This window comes from Hippocampus guttulatus, chromosome 16 (assembly GCF_054856545.1).
Source record: "Hippocampus guttulatus isolate MCC_2025c chromosome 16, RoL_Hgut_1.0, whole genome shotgun sequence".
Classification (NCBI taxonomy): domain Eukaryota; kingdom Metazoa; phylum Chordata; class Actinopteri; order Syngnathiformes; family Syngnathidae; genus Hippocampus; species Hippocampus guttulatus.
The window spans coordinates 7702501-7724523 of NC_141276.1; the positions used below are offsets into that span (position 1 = coordinate 7702501).

The following is a 22023-nucleotide window of genomic DNA, read 5'->3' on the forward strand; positions in this document are numbered from 1 at the left end:
TGGTAGTGTCCTATCTTACGTGTTCTCCATGGACCAGAACCAAATAAGATGCTCAGAGCACTTTTTCTTTGATCGAATGGAACCCAGGAGCAGTAAATACAGGGAAAACAACATGGGCCCCAAAATTGAACCCTGTGGAACACCAAATGTACAAACATATAAGACACGTTAGTTACATTTATTTGGGCTTTTTAGCAGTTAAGTCAAAATGAAATCCCCCCCCCCATGGTAAGAATCTGCTATCTAACATACATACAGTATAACACATTTTAGAGCTTATGTATCAAACACTGGTTCTTGAGGCTCATCAGCAAGCTCTGCAGGAGCCTGATGACCGCCCTCGAGGACCAGAGTTTTACCGCTGTGTTTTCGAGGAATTCGTTGTCATTCTACCATGTGAGTCCCGATAGAAGGTTTAGAGCAGGACATAGGCCAGATATTTTGTGGATTCACAATTAAGTTTGTTCATCAACTATCTGCTGTGTCGTTCTTGTCAGAATACACGCTGCTGGCTGCACAAAATGTTATGTATTTTTTCCCCCCACCCTTGACTGCCAGATTAGTTAAAGAAAGGAGTGGTATGACTTGAATGTTATCAGTGTCTTTTAATGTGAACTTTACAGCAGCCCATCCATAGATCATTCTCTATTAAAAAGAGTCTCAACAGAGTTAAACCCTTTGCAGATAATACATGTACTCTCCGAACTGGCCAAGATAAAATGTCATTAAATGAAATGGATTCATAATTGTTGAGTCACCTTTGGGAATTGCTCGTAAACTAAAGACAAGCTGTAACTATGTGAATGTCTTCAGGAAATGAACAAATGATCGTGACTTGACTGTCACATGGGCATGTGCACACACACACACACACACTTACATATGCACACAGAGGAGCCCACAGGGGTGCCACATGTGATGTTGACCCACTTTAGATGTGTGGCACAAAGTGGAGCAGGGATCCAGAACATAAAAAAGAGAGGTTGACATTTAAAAATAGGCTGGGGTTTCTTTTCATCCCTTCCGCTTCACGCCGTACAATGGAAGTATCCATCTTTTGTGTCATTGAGAACTTCATCTCATTATTCTGTCACATCTGCAGCGGGCCACTTCAACAGCAGCCATGCGAGGCAACCGAATGGCACGTCACTTCAAGTTATTTGTCAGGTGGACCCAATACACTGACACAGTCTTAGTTTCTTGGGACAGTGTCTTTCTATATAAGTGGCAGGCCTTCAGTGACTTTACAGACCTCGTAACCCTGGAGAACCCAAGGGGTCAAATTTGACCCCTATAAATTCTGCTACTCAAATGCTACCCTTATATCCTAAAGGGTAAAATTTGACCCTAATCCTAAATTAGGATTAAAGCATTGAATATTTGAAAAAACATATATTTTGGTGTTCAGCGAACATATAGCAGTCATTTAATGTAAAATTCATCATTTTCCAAAGAAGAAAAGGGTTCTTGGGTTCTCCAGGGTTTTAATACCACCAGTATCACATCACAAAATAATACCCTAAATTACAATCAAAATGTGCAAGGCACTACAGAGAGACGGGAGACGTTTTGTGTATTTGAGAATGAATCCTATTATTTAAGCAAAAAATAAAGGTTAAACCTTTATCTTCCAATAGCTTACATCCAAAGCTAGCTAGGTCGATAGCTAGCTCGATAGCTAGTTAACATTTTAAGGTAGGTCAATAGTAGCTTTGTGCATCGAAATGCAAAACTGTTTGGTTTCATTGTTTAGTTCTTTTGGACAAGATCGCTTTGCGCTTGCTGGCTGTTAGCAACAATCCCTTCACACTAGCATGTAAATGACCCACACAGGCATAGTAGAGTTTTGCACTCGTAACTCTGGCTCGGGCAGCTTCCAGCCTTTTATGTGCACGCACATAAATTAAGCCGAAGATGAGTGCACTGGGGCTTATCAACACGGCGTGCTCTCCCAACAAGACAGGCCTTGCCTGTAAAGGTCCTAATTTAAAGCCATTTTCGCAACACAACCAAACTTTCTGTAGCTCCTTTGAAGCCCTGCACCTGTCTGGAGTTATTCGCATGATTTGATTATGCACAGCAAGGACACCAGCGTGTAAGTGTGGGTGCCTGTTTATGGAGATGCAAAAATTGCGGATAATGCAGTTGGGGCACCAAATCCAGAACAACTACATCTGTCATATTGGTAGTCTTGTTGAAAGTAACATTGCATTACAATTGCACATCATTATATGCCACTATTCTCACTATTATTTATTCAGTTTCTCGTCCCAGTTTTGGGTTCACTTTGGGTCGACTTAACTTTATTACAGCGGCCACTGGAAACGACATGCATCAGTCAAAAATAGTACCTGGCGCGATTCTGTTCGTGCCAAATTATGGGGCACAGGAACATCAGTCTGTCTTTCAACCAAATTGGTCAAGGTCATCCTACTCGCACTAGTACAAGTGAAACTGGGAAAAAAAAAACCCCTGCAGTATATTGAAGGCAGCAGTCGAAATTCGGACATGGTAACAAACAAGATGAATGGATGAGATCGAGGGTAGATTTTATCCAAGAGGAGGCTGAAGGAACATGAATGGCAAGATTGAGTGACCAGGCTCCGGCATACTGAGATCTCCAGCTGAAAAAGTAACTGGTGCTAGAAACTGTAGCTCAGAGCATCTTGTTTTGCCAGTGGAAAAGCATAATTAGGCGTGACAAGCCAAGTAAATCGTTTTTAGTGAAAAATGCACATCAATCTGGTCTAGGCAGATGGTCGCCCTCCATTGAGTCTTGTTCTTCCACCGTGAAGACAGAAGGGCCCCTTTAAAGAACATCGTCCCATAAGGAAAGTGCCTTGAAGTAACTTTGGTCATGAAGCGGCGCTTCATAAATAAAACAACGGCATGGGAAGCATTGTGCAACGGTGTGCCTTTGTGATGTATCCAATTGGATGGTTAGTGACCCCAATCTGCCTGCCAAGGTTATCCAGCTTCGGGATGGGCCTGAGTGGTCATCGGGAGATCCTGACACAGCAGGCCTGGCTGCCACGTCCCAATTTCCAAAACACGGCTGTCACTCCCTTTCCTCGTCGCACGGCCCTTCTCTCGTCTACCTTGGTCAACCGCGCACATATGCGACGCACGGAGAGACGAGAGATGAAGGTGCGCTGACGCTGGCCTACATACAGCGGCGGAAGCAGTTAGGAGTAGCAGCCTTCATGCTCGGATGGGGAATAACTGTGGAGACATCTGCCAAGGCTAGAATATTTGTAATCTACCAAACTGTACTGGCATCTGAAATACATCTATATATATACCGGTATATATATATATATATATATATATATATATATATATATATTTTTTTTTTTTTACATCACAGCCTCCGGCCAGGCATAAATATAACAACCGTCTCCTGTCATTCACCCTTCCATCCATCCATGTTCTGGAGCTTTGTCCTCATTAGGCTTGAAAGTGAGCTGATGCCTATCTCAGTTGAGAAACTGAATCTGTTTAAAAAAAAAAAAAAAAAGTTAGTGAGTCTATCATTACCTCTCGTATTGCTTAAAGCAACATGCCACTTGCCATTCATTTTCCTGCATTCTATTAGGCAGTGAGTATAAACATTAGTAGTGCAAATATCAAAAAGGTTTAGCCAGATCAAGTCTCAAAATAATGACATACTCCGTGCAGCGCCATCTTGCGCAAGATCACGTAGTCACTGTGACGTAGCACGTTCTGTAACACGGCGCTGTTCAGTTTTGAGTTGCTTCCGGGTTGAGTTTGTGATTAAAAAATTCCCAACATTTTGCAATGTTCCTTTACGGTTGTGCCATTTAATGAATTTTTCTTATGCTCCATTTGTTACTTTGAAACAATACATTTCTGGACTGTGGAGAATTTTGAACCATCTGCACTCTTACGATATCCAAACTGGTGCATGATCTCAGTTCGGCAGCCAGGAAGTTCCACAAAAAAAATAAAAATAAAATAAAAATACTGTAACCATCCTTGGAGGAGGTAATTACAAATCTCTCCGTTGTCTCCATCTCTTCCTAATGCTCCTCCTCTTCTGTATTATTATTATTATTTATTTATTTATTTATTTTTTAGGGGGAAAGGATGGCAAATCAGCACAAGTGCACACTCGAGTGCCGTGATGTCCCCTGAGGAGGAACGAGTAGCGGCGCTCGGATTATTGAAGGGGAGCCTTAGGAAGGCGCAAAACCCAATGCTGGGAGGTTGGAGGCTTCAAGTTAGTCAGGCTGTAACAGGTGCGACTTTCCACTGCTTGCTTCTGTTAATTACCAAAGCCAAAAGCCGAGCCAGGTGAACAGCCATCAGCGCATGGAGAGGATCCAGAGGGCCCATCTGACCAAAGTCGCTTGACTTGGGAAACACACGCCAGAGCACACAAGCCTCCCCGACACAAGCCTTTTGTCGCCGCCGTCCAAGGAGAAATTACTGTTTTTTTTAAATTAGGGCCAAGAAAAAAAGCGTTTGATGGCATATGAGAAAAAAAAAAAGCCGACTACAAACGATTGATTATGAATGCACGGATTTAAGGCCGGCGCTCCATCAATCAATGATTTAAAATGTTTACAAGCGGACGGCTTACGATAACAGGTGTGTTACGAGCTGTGAGCGTCTGGTTCGACTGGTACGGGGAGCAATTAAAACCGTTTTAAATCAAGAGACCCTTTTTATTCTCCACCCCCACCCCCACAACTGAAAACAGTTCCAAACTGCCTCAATAACATTCCTGTGACATGGCTTTGGCAAAATAAAACTGACTGTGCTCAGACAATGCTACGTGGATGGCTTTGATCGCACAAGTTGTAATTCTCTTTGTTTGGTTTCATTTGACAGTAAACTTCAATTCATTTTTGATGAACTGTTTGATATTTTCCAAACGGCTTGGAGGGTCAAAAATGTAAGCCTGAATTATTGGGCCACCATGAGCAAAGTTATGGAGGACTGTCAAAACCAGCACTGACGCCGTATATTTTTTAATCTGTGAAGATAAATTGCTGCGCTACGCCTTACTTCATATTTAGCATCTTTATACCATTAAATTGCATTTATGGCTATGACTGCACTCACCTCTATAAAATCAAGGATTTACAATGGCACAAATAGTAATACTTCAAAGAGTGATCGATTGCGAAATTCATCCCTCAGGGGAGGAGATTGTACACCGGGGAGCAGCAAACTGCACCAACTCAAAGCTAATGAACGAACATGATGTTGTCATGGTCAGGTTAACCAAGCAGATCATCTGAGAAACTTTATTTCAAGTTTCTTTTGTAAAGGGACGTTAATTTTAAACATAGACATATTTTACGAGTCTGAGACAAGTGTCAAAGAGTCAACAAAAACGCAACAAAAACGTGTAAGTCCAAGAAGAGCCCTAGCTGCTGCTGTTATAACTATTAGCTAGCGGCTATTGGGCTAGCTGAAGCTAACAACATGAGACTTTCTTCTCAAGTGCATTTAAAATAGCTGTTACTTCAAAGCGGGTTTTGGGCTACGCCAAAAAAACAAAAACGTTAAGTCTGGATAGAGCCCTGGCTGCTGCTGTTATAACTATTAGCTAGCGGCTATTGGGCTAGCTGAAGCTAACAACATGAGACTTTCTTCTCAAGTGCATTTATAATAGCTGTTACTTCAACGCGGATTTTGGGCTAGGCACGTGCCAGCCTCGAATCCGCTGCGAAAAGTGGAAAACCGCTGTACATGCTTTTCAACAATCTTCCTGTGTTATCGACTTCAACCATAATGACAATACCTCCACAAACACACATTTGAACAGCTTTCTTTTTTACAAGCGCACTATTTTTCCTCACGGTTTCAAATGCTTTTTTGTCTCCCGTCCCCGGAGGGCCGAGTACACGGACACGGTGGCGGTCTCTGCGGAGCCTTCCGTTTCAAGTGACCTTTCTCCGGCTTTATTCGGCGAGTCCCGGGCGTCTGGTCACCGAATCATTCGGCCCGGTTGGCCATTGTTCGCTTGTAAAAAGGTCGGTAGGCGACCGCAGAAAAAGGGCGGCGAGGACCCCGCAGACCTCGCAGTTAGGAGTACACGGTACGCACTCGCATTGCGCCTTTTGCGCTACGTTCTTTTCTGACTTCCACATCTGGTCATCAGATCTTTGGCTTGTTTGCTCGGCATCAATAATGAAAAGATTTTTGGAGTAGATGAAAATAATAAGCCAGTGGGAGGCGGGCTAGGAGGGAGGGGGGGGGGGGCTCAAATGAGATCACGAGCGCGTATGATCCCCTTAAAAGCACGACTAAATTATTCAGGTGGGTTTTTGCTGTGAAATTCCCCCATCTGAAACGCGCACAAGAACCTCCTCGCGCTCTCTGCGGGTGAGGGTGGGAGGGGGACCGAACGACAGATTTACAATGCAAATCACCTCTCGGTGACTTGCAACACTCCGTCATGAAGCAAAACACCCTTCAAGACAAGCAAACACATGCAAATGAGCTGATTAGCTCAATATGCAAATTGTATTATTATTCATAAACGACATTAATATGTTAATTGACACGGCGGTTGCGCGCTGCAGATTAATTTTTCTATATTATATATTAAGCGCGTAATAATCTGAACCAGTGGATCCAGATGAAAAGATAAAGACGACAATTAGATGCCATTAGTCGGGATTCATTTCGGGTTGCCATTGATGTGTCAAATGCGGCTCGCGGGTCCTTTTGTACGCTGAGCAGAGACAGTTAGTTACGAAAAAAAAAAAGCCGTCTCTGTATTTCAAAGGGGACGGCGGGGGTTAGAAGCGATGGAGGGGAGGGGGTCTTCTCGCTGTAGGCTTTCACATCCTGTCTGCCTGCCGGCCCCACATGACCCGAGCCGCTCTCATGTTGCCGCTTCCGATCGATAGTTGGCCTCTGACTCGGGTCGGCCTCGCCGAGCTCTCGTGTGCGCATCTCACTTCTTCCGAGGAGCGTCTTGCCGTGTGTTTTGGCACGACGAGGGTCTCCGTGTGCGTGTGTGTCTGCAAGGCAGGATTTGGCAAAGCTGCTGTGTGTTGCGTCTTGTGTGTCTGCCAGCTTCATCACCGCCCCCCCCCTCCACCCCCGTCCTCCCCAACGCCACCCAGTGAGAAACCAGATTGATTGCTCCCCTCCCACACGCAAACAATTAACTACACGGCGCTCAATTAGATGCACGGCGGAGACCCCTTCAGACCCGCCTTCGCCTTGACCCGCCGCTAACCTGCAAAGTTCCGAGGTGTGGAAAAATGACGGGAGGAAGTGAGATCAACATAGAAAGGGCTTGTCAGGGGTTCCTGTTGTTTTGGTGTCGTCTTCCAAAGTGAGATTATCCCTTGATGAAGGCGACGGGATGGAGTTTCATTATCGCGCCGTGCCGCCCCAACAGCGCCATGTCAAGTTAGCAGTAGTGCCAAGATTTCAGAATGCAAGGGAATTCCATGGACGACGTGCACGGAATATTTTGCATCGGACGCTTCATTCAGACATGCCCGCAGACAACATTTTCAAGGACCGGGTTGGCGTGGAGGCTTTCGATACCAGCCACCAATCAATATAAAAAAAAATAATAATAATAATCAGACATAAGTCCTACACTGCCACAGTCTGACACATGAAATTATCAGCATCAGAAAAAAAGGCCTTTGTTCACAATTTTTTGTCATTGTTTTGAGACTAACGGTATCAGAACATGGTAGCGGTGAGTATTCAAAGAGTGAATACCCGTTCTGGTATCGGTCTGGGACAAAAAAAGATTGATGATGAAATGCCCCACTGTTGCGGACAAGGTTGGTTGAAAGTGGAAGAAAAAGGAGTCATTTTAGCATTTCTAACAATAAGATGCAATGTATTAGCTTCAAATAAAATATGGCGCGGCCGCACACGCTTCACCGGTATCATGTCTCCTCCTCCTTGTTACAAGCAAAGGCAGGGCTTTCCGTTTGAACGACATGACGTCTGAACAAACGGCAAATGGGCACTTGTTGGGTATTTTAACAAACATTGCCAAATATGGACATGCCCGCGTCTAACCACAAAGAACAAGTGCGGCGTAAAAAGTGCTTACATGTGAAAAAGGGCGAGAAGATTGGAAATATTACGTTCATAATCCATGGTTCTCTCTTCCCAAATTCACCTATTTTGTTTTCTGTGGAACCAATCGTCAGCTTTTAACTGACAAACTCACCTATTTATTTCTGTGCTCTTCTGTAAGGCCATAAAACACCACAAGGTCAAATACTTGCAGTTTTTCAAGCATTCGCGACAAGACTCCTGTACTTGTTTCATTGAAAGGACCCCAATTCCAATTGAGTATGTGTGTCGCAGTTTTGATAGTTTGGCTTCTTATAAACTCCTGTCTGAGTGACAAAGCGTACCGATTAAATTAACCGGTCTGGCGTCTGAAGCGGGAGAAGGTGGCGGGCGGCCCAGGATGAGACGTCGCAAAAGGGCTGGAGGACACGCGCTAACCGCTGTGACTGACAGCTCTGTTAATTCAGACCTGATGAATATTGCAAGACTCGGCCGCGTGCCTCGCGAACGTAAAACAGTCCGGGTGCGGGCGAGCTCGAATCCCACATGGCTCACATGTACACACGCGGCGACCTAAGCCAGCCTCGATGGAAACTTTCACGCCCTTGCGCGCTTAGCGCTGTTGCGTGTGTGGGAGGTGCCATCGGGTTGTTGTGGTGTACGAGTTGGGTGACACAGAAGAGGAAGTTACCGGAGAAGGGCGACTGCCACTACGGCCGCCCCTCCACTTCCCTGCGAGATCAGCAGAGGGGAAAGAGGACAGCCTTGGCAAGTGAGACTTTTTCAGTCGAGGTTGACCTTAAAAAGCTCCACAGCGCCAGATATTGCTGTAACACTCAGCCTTGTGAATATTTCATCACGCCTCGAGCGATTTGTAGAATATAGCAGGTCTGCTGTGGCGGCGCCCGCCGTACTTGCGATGCAGCGCTGCCGGCTACGTCGGAGGCGCCGCTATGGCTTAGGCGTTTTCCATAGTAGCGAGGCCCGAACGGCATTAACGGAAATCCCCAAGTTGGGATGTCTAGTAGAGCCCCCCCCCCCCCGCGGATTGTAACGTAGCGCGGGCAGGAGGGGTGGATTGTTTGGATTGTGATTACTAAAAGCATTTAAATCCACCCTCCGTCCCTCTGCCGCTTATCTGATCAGCGTAGCAGAGCAAGCTACCCCCTCAGCGTCAGGACTTAATATCCAACCCGGGATATAAGCCGTGTTCAATTGGTATGACGAGAGCAAACATCGGCGGCGGCACGCGACGACGCAACGGAGCATGCGGGCTCTTGTAACAGCGTCGGTGGTCACGCATGCAGAAGGCATGTCAACAACAACTGGGCATGCACCGATGTGACTTTTTTTTTCTTTCTTCTGAATACAAGGACTCACATTTGAATACAGACTAAGTATACGCCCATTATCGGTCGTGCCATTTTCTTTGGCTTTTTTCAGATGCTATCAGTCACGGCAATGATCACCACAAAGAAGGCCAGTGAACTGTGGGGGCACAAACAGATGAACAACTGTTCACGCTCACACCATTGTGAGCCAAACATGAACTTTAACCCTAACATGTATCCTGTAACCTGCTAACCTGACAAGCTGTCTGTCCACTGTAGTAACCGCTGTCCCTGAAAGGGTTCGACAGGAAGCCCGGAGTCCAGAACTTGCTAGCCTACCACTTATCCAACTATCTCTCACAATTTCCACCAAAATGTAAAAACACCCCCCCCCCCCAAAAAAACCGTCATTATTATTATTTTTAGTTATTTGCGATGGGAACAACAAAAGCTTGCAAGTCACTGGTGTCAAAGTCAAGGCCCGGGGGCCAGATCTGGCCCGCCACATCATTTTATGTGGCCCGCGAAAGGAAATCAAGCATGTCAAGTTCTATGATGCTTGCTAAAATCTGAACCAAAATTTCAAATTGTCAATGGAATCCACAATAGCAGTCATAATTCTTGACTTCTGATTTTAAACCTAGTCATGAAGAAATGTGTTGTGCGCTGTATGTGTAATATGTGGAGGTGATGAAACATTTATATGGTTTCCCAAAATGCATCACGGCCCTCCAAGGGAAACCGTAACGACAATGTGGCCCGTGACAAAAATGAGTTTGACACCCTTGGCTTACGTGTTGCACTCTTTGGATGTTCCACTATTCTGGTAGTTTGATAATGCCGTTAACTTCTTCGTACGATTAGAAACAAAGACAAAAATTAAAAAATGCAGCTCAGAACACCATTTTCCTGCAGCATTGACATCACCTTCTACGTAACAGAACAGGAGTGGACACACGCGATAGCATCCGCACACTCTTCACAGCCCCAAACAAAGAATTCAGCACGAGACAACCTGCGCAGAGAGAAAGCCCCAGCATGGGAGCGAGCGAGGTGTGAGTAGACTAGAAGCGCTTACAATAGCGCGCATGTGTTCTACACGTACGCTCGCACCACTGACACCAGGTGTTTTCTCCTTTGCCTCCAGACTGTGAGATAATTAGAAATGTTTGCACTCACTGGGGCTGGCGTCACCACACCGATAAGAATTTTCATCTCACTCTCTCTCTCTCTCTCTCTCTCACTCTGGTTTCATTCGAACACGCACACACACGCACCCTCTAAATCTATTATCTCTCTCTTTCTCGGTCTCAGACGTTATGACTGCTGCCCTCAAAGGCTGGAATCGCATTCAGTGTCAATGCCGTGGGATGTCTGCGGGAGGAAGTGTCACACTTCATCTCTCCGGGGGCAAATTTCTCATACTTTTCATTAATGTCATTCTGCCGAGACAAATCCTCGATTTTTATCTCATTGAGCGTGGAGTTGTTGTTTTCAGTGGTGTTGAACTTCCTCGGTAGCGCCCGATGGAAAGTTGGGGGGGATGAGCCAGTCATTTCTTAGTCAAGTAGCATAATACAGTGAAAATCCTCTACAACGAAACCTACATGGGCGAAAATGCCCCCTAGTGTGAAAAAATCTTCATGCATTAACACTATTCCCACTTTCAGACAGCCCTAACATAACAAGACGCATGGAAAAAGTCTCAAGGGCCCATTCCCAAAGTTGCTCCCCAACACCCCCCCCCCCCACCCACAAATTCCAGGGCACGTACTATCCCTCCTATGAGGGATTTTTTTTTCTTCCAAATGAGCCCCAACTGGAATGAGACAGATGGGCGATGCTCAAGTGCAACCTTTTTTGTTTTCTACACCACTTAGCGTGGGCAGCGCACGGCGTCAAAGATTGATGATCCTTTGGTGGATAACGAACTGAAAAAGCATTTTCATTTTCATTTGATTTCATTCACAAAAAAATAAAACCTATTTTTTTCAATTTTAGTCGGTTATCTCGTTCGTGTTCTTTTACGATAATGGCCTTGGCTAACACACCTCGTGCCCCCGGTGTGCTTTGTCATGTTCACCCCCCCCTCCCTCCCCCACTCCCACCCTTCCCACTCCCTCTTTGAAGCTGTGACATCAGAGCCAGAAAGAGCCCTGATTGGTCAACAGCATCGGCTCGATGCTGCTCGATCTAGCTTCATACCTGTGCACCTCAGTCAAGACACACTCCACGTTTGCACACACACATGCGAATAACTATACACGGTCATTTATCAAAAAATAAAATAACATAATCACCAACAACTGGTCTCAATCAGCCTCTTACCTTTTTGTATATCTTGTCGATTGAGTGAAGAGAAGACGATTGGGTTAAAAAAAAAAAAAGGGAGTGCCCTTGTTTAACTTGGCTTAAACGACTCTTGTCTCTTTGCTTGGCGGGCCAGGCCCCGTTTCGACATTTCTGAGCACCGTCCTGGGAGACATCAAGCCAAGGAGAAAGGAAGGGCACAGGAGGAGCGAGGGAGGGAGGGAGACGCGGCTGATGCTACCGCTGCTACTGCGAGGTTTGCGCTTTGAGGAGTGGATGGCTTTAAGGCCACAAGTAGCTATTAAGCTTATGAGCTTTTTCTTTCCAAATACGGCAAATGAATGAAGCGACGGTCTTTCAGAATGGAAAGGCTTTCCTTGTGGGTTTCGCCGATTGAGACATCCAGTACGCAGCCAGAGCGCGCGCACCTTAAGTGTATTGCGAACATTGCAATAAACATTCCTGTAAGCAATCCCCGTTCTAACTTATCTTGGCAAAATACTCATCACAGCTTCTTCTCTTTCTTTCATTTGTTTCCGTTTTATCCTCAGGCCTGCCGGCTTCGGCTGTTTCTAGTCGTATTGGCAGACTGATCAAACACTCGCGGCTGGACCTTTTTCCTTTCGTTAAATCCTCCAGAAGCCAAAGGAGAACTCTTTGCGGCCCTTGCCACAGAGCCCCGAGGCGAGTCAAGAAGAAGCAGCGCAACATTAGGCAGCGGGGGAGGCCCCCCTGCTGCACCTGTGCATGTTTGAGCACTTTATAGCAGGGTGCTTCGAAAGCCAAACGTTTGCCAAGATGCTTGGATAGTATAACACCCAAAAAACACAGTCGTAGTTCAATATCATAAAAATTTCAATGTTAACAATCGCAGCGATCTACTTTTTTCCCCTTGCTACTAGTTGCTCAGCAGAATTCATTTTACAATTGATTAACCGCGGAAGCGTGCGGCCGCCATTGCGGAGTAAAAATATTTTGACTGGCCAACACATTCAAACGGACTCTGCAAGGGCATTCAAATGTATTTCAATACGTCACCACAAGTACGTTCAAACCTACTCTCAAGTTCGTTCAAACGTACTCGTAAATACTTGGAAGCTAAATGCTACACTGGTGGCATTTTGCCATTATGCCACGGGGTATTGACTTGGGAGTGCTTTGTGAGGGGGAAAAATCATGCACTGCAGCCATAAAAAAATTAAATTAAATAAATAAAAAATAAAACATAAGAAAAATATATATATCTTTTTTTATTTTTAACCGTATTGGTATTGGTATGATTATAATAATTGTCCTGGAATGTGAAGGAGTATGCACATGTGGAAGTCAATAGCCTGTGTGGCACTATGGGGAAAAAAAATGGCCAATATAATTCAGGCACCTCAGACATAATAAAACTATAAAATTATTAATGAACAATATTTAATTTTTGAACATAATGGTATAAAATGGGACAAATGTTTTAAAAAACTGCTTTTTTGGACGTGCACATGCGCAAATCAATACCCCGTGGCATTATGGGAAATGTTTTTTAACATTCGAACCTACAGTATTTTCAAGTATGTTTTAACGTATTTGCAGCTGCACGCTTTCCGTGAATAACTACTCTGTATTGAGTATAAAATCCACTTTGGCCCAAAATTAATTTGCTTGACAGTGATCAGGCGGCTGAAGAACTCAGATGAAGAACTAGGACGGCACGACACAATCACAAATAGCTGCTCATTTTGCAAGCTCCAGACTGGATCTGAGTCAATCCAAACAAAGATTTGGTATGATTTCAAGTTAACTTTGGGTTTCGGAAATGCCAACAAAGCGGAGTTTCAAACCGATAGCGACAATCTCTCCTGAGTGAGAGTGTTAATATGACTCAGGGAAGTAGATGCATTGAGGCTACATAGACATTCAGGTTCCCAAAGACACTCCCCTATGCAGAATCTTCCATCTCTTTTGACAGCCGAGCCCTGAGAGAACATCATTTCAGCGTCAATAACAGCCACGCTGTTGGATTATGTCAGAAAATATCCAGGAAAATAAGAAATAAAGCAAACATGTTTACCCATACCTAGATAATGTAGTGACGATAGATCTGAGATCATTCATATAATCCTTGACCTTCCCTGGCAGCACTAGTAGTATGCTCTTGACTCTTCTTTGTATACATAATTGAATAAAGCAATAATGATACAGAAAAGTGTTGAGAATAGCTGGTGGCGAATGAGTCCTGATGGAAGAGCTGAGCCACAAAGCATCACCGCCAAGTGTGTTACGGGTGGAACGTCGCAACTGTTTTAACACACAGCTGTCTGTTGTTCCGCCTCCTGGCCTGTCCAAAAAAGACATGAGCATCTTGCACTGACTGGATGGGGGGTTTTTTTTGTTTTTTTTTTTTTTTTTTTCAGAAAATACTTTCTCCTCACTAATATTTAACGACGAAGGCGCTCCATCACATCTGTTCCCTTTCTCTCGCCGCCAATGTGGTGATCATGACAGAGGCAACAGCGCCAGATGCGTAATCGGCGGAGGGGATGTGACGCCGCGTTTCTACGGCAACACTCGCCGTGTTACAGTCACTGTGCTGTCGGCCTGCTTTTTGTGGGGGGACCAAGGGACCAAGACGAATGTGCCAAAGTTTTTACACCAAGTACCAACCAAAAAAAAATACTTAGCTTTCATCAATATAATCAGAGAATAATTATTGTCGGTATGCTAAAATCTGAAAATTTGGACAATTTGAAGATAAACAATGGTTTTAAATGATGACTATAATTAAAATACTTGTCAATTAATTGATAATTGAATAGTTCTCAAATAATCGATTAATGTTGACGCCTGTAATATGCAGTTTAGGGTTATCGGACACACCTGGGCTCCGACATCAATGGCGGCCCACTGGCCCGTGGGCCACCATGTTGGCCACCAGTACATATGTGATAAAGGCGATGAAATCAACATGTTCCTGCTTTTTAAAAAGCTAATATTCAATATTTCATCAATCATTCTTGCTGTTTTGTCGTACACACAGCTAAAATGTTTCCTTCTTATCGCTTAACCCACAAGAAGATCAAGCCAAATTTGAGAATGCGACATCGGACAGATATCAAACAAGGCACACATTCATCAAAGCTTCCCGCGGCGCTGATGATGAAGCAGCGGGACTGTACCCCGGAGTCCTCCCCGGGGGAATGTGATCTGCATGGTGACAAACCGCTGTTCAGATCAATAGTGCTCATTATTGATCGCTGTTGATCAATGACTCCTCCTTGTCTGGATCATCATCGCAACGAATGGGATTGTCGAGCCCTTGCGCTTCCCATTATCGTTCACAGATACGAGACGGACGCTCACACGCGTGCAAGGAGCGGTGACTTCATGATATATGAAACCATGGTCACTCCAATTTTGCCAGTTATGATGACAATTGTGGTGACGGTCCAAAAACAGGAAATGGAACTACAGTGGTACCGCTACTTACAAAATGAATTGGTTCTGGAAGAAATTTCTTGACTAGCACATTTTTGAGACGCGTTTTCCATGTAAATGCCCTAATCCGTTCCAAGTCTCCCCCAATTCTGTTTTCTAAAGCATAATAATGCATCAAAATGTGTAAAAAAAATACATGTAACCAATAGATTATTGCACAATAAATGAGAGTCGTGCATCATGTAAAAAACAAAGAATAAAGAATAAAAATGATGGTCATTTAACCTTTAACTGCATCCTCATCATTTTTTGCCCTCTTTAGTTCATGTTCTCTCTCAGAAGTGGTTTTTGCCTGGCGGTTTTGAACAATCCTTCGAAAATGGAAACAGGCAAACATCAGCATAGTGAGCGATCGGCCGACTGGTGAACCCTTTTTCTGCTCTCAGGTTTCAATTCGGAGAATTCCAATTTCACAACAGTTATGGAATGGAGCATTTAAGTGAAGAGGATCATCCGATGTACAGGTAGTCGTCGTGATTCTACGATGAACTTCATCAAAACACTCATCTGACTGTCATCTAGGACGATAATAATCTTGAACCATGTTCCCGCTTTTTAAACGCTGCCACTAAGTCCCGTGTCATTAAAGGGTGAGCGGTTTTGTTTTAATTGACTTACGGCGTTATTATCCAGCGGTTACCTTCTTTGACGGTCCCTATACGGTTCATAAATATTTTATGACGATGTATGATTCCACTTTCAATCGGTTGTTGTCAGGGAGAAAGAAAAAAATTGCTTTGAAATACAAATCTCCACGGAATGAGTTTTGACCTACTATATTTGCCTGCTGTAAAATTACAGCGTAAAGTCACACTGAGGGCATGATGAAGACGTGAGGAGATAAGATGAGAGAGAGCGAGACAGCGTCACAGCGGGGAGCATGATGGGAAAAGACAAAAAGGAGGAGGAAAACGGGCGAGGAGGTGCGAGGATCAGGCACTTAAGTGTCATTTACTTAACAAAAGTGACAGACGGTCGGAAACAAGAGTGTGCGGCGGGATATAATTAGCAAATTGGCGTGCTGGGGAAAGGTTGAGCGAATAACAAAACAGCCATCAATCTTTTTTGTGACTTCCTTTGGGTCGTGGGCAAGCATGAGTCTATCTCGGATGACTTTGAGCAAACCTGGTCTGGTGAGTGACGTGGGTGTCAACGAATGAGTATGTAGAGTTGGCTGTTGCGAGCTCAGGGTAGCGCCCTGCTGTACTTTCTGGCTAGGGCCTCACTGATTTAGCATTCTAAAAAATGAGCAAAAATTGTCTTGTAAAGTTAAACAAATACTATTGGACATGGGACTGCAAAATAGGCAATTGTTCTGCTGGCAATTCATAACTATATTGTTTTGGAACAAAAAAAGAAATTATTTTTAGGGTACAATTATTGATTCTGAATGCTCACTGAGTACTTTTTTTGGCTCAAGTATCAGTGGCCGGTATCTACAGCCTCCACAAGTAACCGATACCTTCAAATAATGCTGGTCAGCGCGATACTGGTACTATTTTATTGATTGTCGATTTTTTTAAAGTAATCAGCTGTTTCATCAGTTAGCAGAATTTCACCCTGCCGAGTATCGGAATCATCATCGGACGGGCAGTACTTCTGGCCCGCCTGCGAACCACCAACCCATCGTGCTGCCCAATAACAAAACCTGCCAAAAGACTGTCACCGTGACGCAGGAGCGAGAGGTCGAAGTTGGGGGGCGTGAAAAAAATTGCTGACAAAGATGGGGTGCAGGGATACCCCTTAATCAAAATATTTTTGAATTAACTCGACAATGAGGCCAGCGCTCGTTAGCCGCGGCGCACACAAGCGATGACATTGCGAGCCGTGCAAAGCCTGTCATTAATATAATGATGACAGATTAGCGCTCCGGTGGGACGGCGTCCGCCAGCACCGTGACAGCTGGGCCCGCCGTGACATCACCTCGCCTCGCCTCGCCGGGGGGAGGCAGGGGGGGCGCGGTAACTCGGCCTGGCCGTCATCACCGGTATGTTTAACTTTCACTTGAACAATAAAGAGAAAGAGAGAGAGAAAAGCCATCCGCTCTCTAAATGCCCGGAGTGTGCTGGTGTTGCAGCATTGTCCTGTTTGTTATCGCGCACACAATCAATCACTCGGGCAGCAGAGCACGTGCACGCACATTCCCATAGCGCGCACACACACACACACGCACACACACTCCCTCCTGCAGGAGTCTGACTCTCTTATACACTGTTGTCATGGCAACCCCATGAAGGGAGCTACTCCATACTGCAACTTCTCTCTCTCTCTCTCTCTCTCTCTCCTTCCGCTGACACACCTTCTATTTCTTTCACCCATTTCTTTGTCTCCCTCCATTACTTTCCGTTCCTCGCCTCTTGTACATTTGCGGCTCTGCTCTGCAGCATCCTTGGCATAAACCTGTCTGCCCTTGACTCTCCATTACCAAGCTACCTGTTCATCTTCTCACCTCTCTGGCCTTCTATCATGCTTCTATCTCTGACTTGTGAGGCCCACTCCCAGCTCGCTCTCTCAGGCTGTCGCCATCCTTCTCCCGCCATCCATCCGGCAAGATGGAAAATCCACCTTTTCGCCGCCGTGTCTTCTCCCAATTAATGAGGAGATTTACAAGGGGAATCAGTCAGAGGGCGGCCTATGGAGGACAGCTTTAATAAGGGCTCTGTGCTTTTCGTGCTCCCGCGTGACGAGATGCTTTGCCATTTAAGCAGATGCGAGTACACGGGGGCAGGCTACGGTAGAAGCCCTCCAAAATTATAAACAGATGCGTGAAAAGGCCAGCTCATGACGGATGCCAATTTGCAGGTGCCTACAGTGAACTGAGACACACCTTTTAAGAACTTCATTCATTAACACGCACTGGCAACTTTGTCCATAGTTTTGTCCATTAGTGTCCGCGGCCACCTCAACCACCAATTGTTACGCTTCAAAGATCTGCGATACTGATGACAAAGCGTCGTCACGTTTATGTATAAAAAAAAAACAAAACATCAAGTCGTCGCTCCCGCGGAGCTACTGCAATGACCGCCGTTCGCCAGGTCGAACATCTCGCCAATGCGAGAGATGATGAGAGCCAATGAGTGCAATTGTGTGACGAAAGAGAGCGTTTGTGTGATTTGACACAAAGGCACTGGCGTTACGTGGGAGGAAAACAGAAACACAAAGCCAAAGCTGGAAAAAAGACAAGCTGTTGAGAGGAGTGTGGAAGAGAGCGTTATTGACCCACATTGAGGAGCGTGGGCCATGCGATGTCTTAAGATGGCTACACACACAAAAAAAAAAGATTTTTAACAACTTAACCGTTTTAAATGTGAGAACCCCCCCCCCCCCCCACACACACACCACCACCAAGTGTTGTGACTGTTCTTATATCTCCACTGACAATCAGTTCAGTCGAAGGACAGAGACCGACCACAAGGTATCCAGACGACCCGAAAATGAACCATAAAAATGAAAAGCAGTCGTAAAAGGCGAAACCGTTAGCGTGTCTGGTAATAATAATAATAATAATAATAAATTTCATTTATAAGCGCCTTTCACTTTACAATCAAAACAAAAACAATAAAACCACAAATAAAATGATAAATAATCAAAGGAGAGATGAATTTAAACTGAGTATGCGATTTTAAATAGGTGGGTTTTGAGATGTCATTAGAATGTGGGAAGAGAATCGATATTTCGGATGTAACTGCGTTGTGGTTGCAAAAGTCTTGACCCTAGGATTTGTGATCGTAAATGTGTGGGTTAACATGTACGATTGTCAATGGTTTGCTGATTTTGCTCACAAGGGTCGAAGACAACCCGAACGATAACATCCAATAATTGCGTCTTTATTCTTTAGGGGGAGGATGAGGAGGCGTGTGGAAGGAACTTATCTGTTGGCTTATACAAGTCGTACCAATTCTGTAAAGCACTCCGTGTCGCTTTGTTAGGTATGAATGGTGCCACACAAATAAAATATTGATTAATAATACGCTCAGGGTGAATCTTTAAGAGGCATCCGACAGGCCCGATTATACGCGGGTGTGCTACTGAGACGACCTCATCCTGACATCCTCTGCAATAAACTCCGCAATAAACCGCAATGTGCACCAACGCACTCCCCGACGTTTCCCCGCTCATTCGACCCAAAGAAAAGTTCCCACAACCCGCCGCCCATCCTCCCGACGTCCTTGTACCAAACACTGCGTTGGCGCTCCTCCTGTTTGCCAAAATACCCCAAGGCTCGACCCTGCCCACCCCGATCCACTTCCAAGTCCGCTTGATGAGCGAGATATCCCGGCGCGGTAGTGAGAGCGCACAGGAGGCCCCACCCCACCCCCCGAGAAATAATCAGGAGCTACAATGGCCGCATGCAGGGGGATAAGCAGCGAGGCCATGAGTTAGCGGGCGGCCTACGTGATGAGACGAGCGCCAGGGAAAGAAAGGACGGAGATGAAGGGGGGAGAGGGGATGGCTCAATGGAAGACAAGATTGAGAGGGAAGGGGGGGGGGAGGATGAGAGCGGTGGGGAGGGTTTTCATTAAAGGAGAGAAGGATAGGGAGCCGTCGGGTTATAATGAGCGGATGAGAGCGGCGAGGGAGACAGAAGCAGGCGTGGTGAAGGGTGAGGGAGGTAGGGAGGGGGGGGGGGGGTCATGGGGTGTCATCTGGATGCTTATCCTGGCTTCCTGCGAGAGCTACCACACAAGTTCTCCCCCCCACCCCCGGTAACCACCTCTCAACTCGCTCCCGAGCACGCAATGCCTTTCTTTGCTTCACCGTACACGTAGGATACACCGGCATCGGGATTAAGGCTGCGCGCCGGTGTGTACGCGCGCTTGTTACCAGTGGGTAGTAGTTTGTATGTGTGCTAGTTTGCACTACTCCCAACTCTCCTCAAGGGAGTTCCAGTGTGGTGGAAAATGGTTCGAAGCCTTTAGCAAGCTGCTGCTGAGCCTTGACTGAAGGGGAGGGTGAATTCAAAGGATGAGGGTGTGGATGGAGACATCTTTTGCCACCAATGGATCAGGATTGCGTTTCCACCGAGGAGCGGAAATATAGTTTTCAATTCATTTTGTACAAACGGAAAAATGCGTCCAAATTAATCAGGAGAAGCTTCTTCATGCAACAAGACAGTGATACAAAACACACTGCCAACACAACAAAGGACTTCGTCAAGGGGATGACGCGGAAGGTCAGCGGACCTAAACTCATTCACCCCCAAAGACGGTTTTAAACGTCTTTTCAGACTTGGTCAGACTTGTACTGAATGAGTTAACCCAATCGAGCATGCACTGTACTTCTTGAGGAGGAGACTGAAGGAAGAAAGCCCTCCAAACAAACAAGAACTGAATGGGGTTGTAGTAAGGGGTCTGGAAAATGCAAGTTATTACAAGTAAGGGTTAAGAGGCTAAATTTGAATTGTTATTCATTTACTCAACATTAACATCGGAGACAAAACTCCCTAATGTCAAGATGTATCCCTTCCTTGACACCAATTACTTCTTTACTATAATCCAGGGATGTGATGCCATCTTGTGTCATCTTCGGCTGGTACAAAAATATCACAAAAATATGCAAATCGGTGAGCTTTCAGTGAGGAGAGGTCCCACAGGGGGGGAAAAAAAAGCACGGTATTTTATGAAAAGCAAACCGTGAGTTGGCAAGGGCACATTTGCGACTAAATGGAAGCAACGGGACCGTCATTTTCAAACCATTTACACCAGGCACGATGAAAAAAAAGAAAGAAAAAAAACTACAGAGCACTTCAAGTACCACCGTAATGGCTTACACTAAAATACAGTAGCGTAGTCGGTCTAAGTGTTCATGAAAATAAGAATATTGCAAGTTCATGTGGCATTATGCATAGTTCCTGTTTACCTAAATAGGTAGAAATTGAACACATCTGAACTGCACTGCGGCAATTCTACGAGTTCTAGAGAAGAGAGAATCACTGCTACAGTACATAGAGAGATTTAAATGTCAAAATACTCTTTATAAAGAAGCCATATATTTAAGAACAAGGTTGTTGCTCGTGGGAGGAGGGGCAGAAGCTGCGGTAGTGTTTTGAGGGCGGTGAGGGGCGGGATGGAAGGATGTGGCGCGCAGCGGTGGTGGAGATGGCGCCCCATCCCGAGGCCGCTGACTCGAAAGAGGGATGGGTCATGTGCGGGTGGGGGAGGCGGGACGCCCCTGCTGGTGAGACAGATGCCGCGCTTGTCAAGCCCCCAATTTGCGGTGCCAAGCACCGCCCAGCGCTGGCTCAAAACAAACACGAGCGCTCGCGACTTGTGTGTGTGTGTGTTTGTGTCTGTGTGTGTTTGAGTGTGTCGGGACAATGGAACAACATTATTTGATGGCTCATTAGGATGCGGCAAAGTCGCCATCCTCCGGTGCGCTTTCGGGGTCTCTTTAGTTCGTGCCGACGCCATTTTAGACCATCCATTTTCTTAACTCTTTCAAGACACGATCTCAATCTTTCGGCTGTGCAACAAAGCAGAGCCCCACTGCGGTGGAACGGAAAATAAAGAGGCTTGGGAGCACAACATAAAAAGTTGTGACTTCAGTTTCTATTTTATTTATTTTATTTTTTTCTGATCTGAGCAGATCACACGAATGCACTCCTTTCAAAATCTTTCTATAGTCAAGCCCATTCATCTCCCGCACCCATTCACCCCTGCAATGATATCTAATTTAACTCCTTTCGAATAATTCATATGGAAGCTGAAAAATAAAGACTAAAATGCGAAATTGGCTAATTTCCTCGATGATGCGTTCTTTAGATGAACACGAGATTTCCTACAAACCAGCGGGGGGCAAATCAAAGTAGTCAAGGGGCAGATTCATTTTTTTAACGTGGACATTCCAAAAATCAAACTGCAATGTGCGT

At 45.3% G+C, this 22023-nt stretch overlaps 1 protein-coding gene and 1 long non-coding RNA gene across 3 annotated transcripts in view; one reads left to right on the top strand and one right to left on the bottom strand.

Moving 5' to 3' along the window:
* Window positions 1-4647, top strand: part of LOC147192853 (uncharacterized) — an 18108-nt gene extending 13461 nt beyond the window's left edge. Inside the window, exon 3 of the long non-coding RNA XR_015103148.1 lies at window positions 4099-4647. This is a non-coding gene — a long non-coding RNA (uncharacterized LOC147192853). The remainder of the gene's footprint in view (window positions 1-4098) is intronic.
* Window positions 1-22023, bottom strand: part of adgrl1a (adhesion G protein-coupled receptor L1a) — a 129406-nt gene that overhangs the window by 87390 nt on the left and 19993 nt on the right. The window lies entirely within an intron of this gene.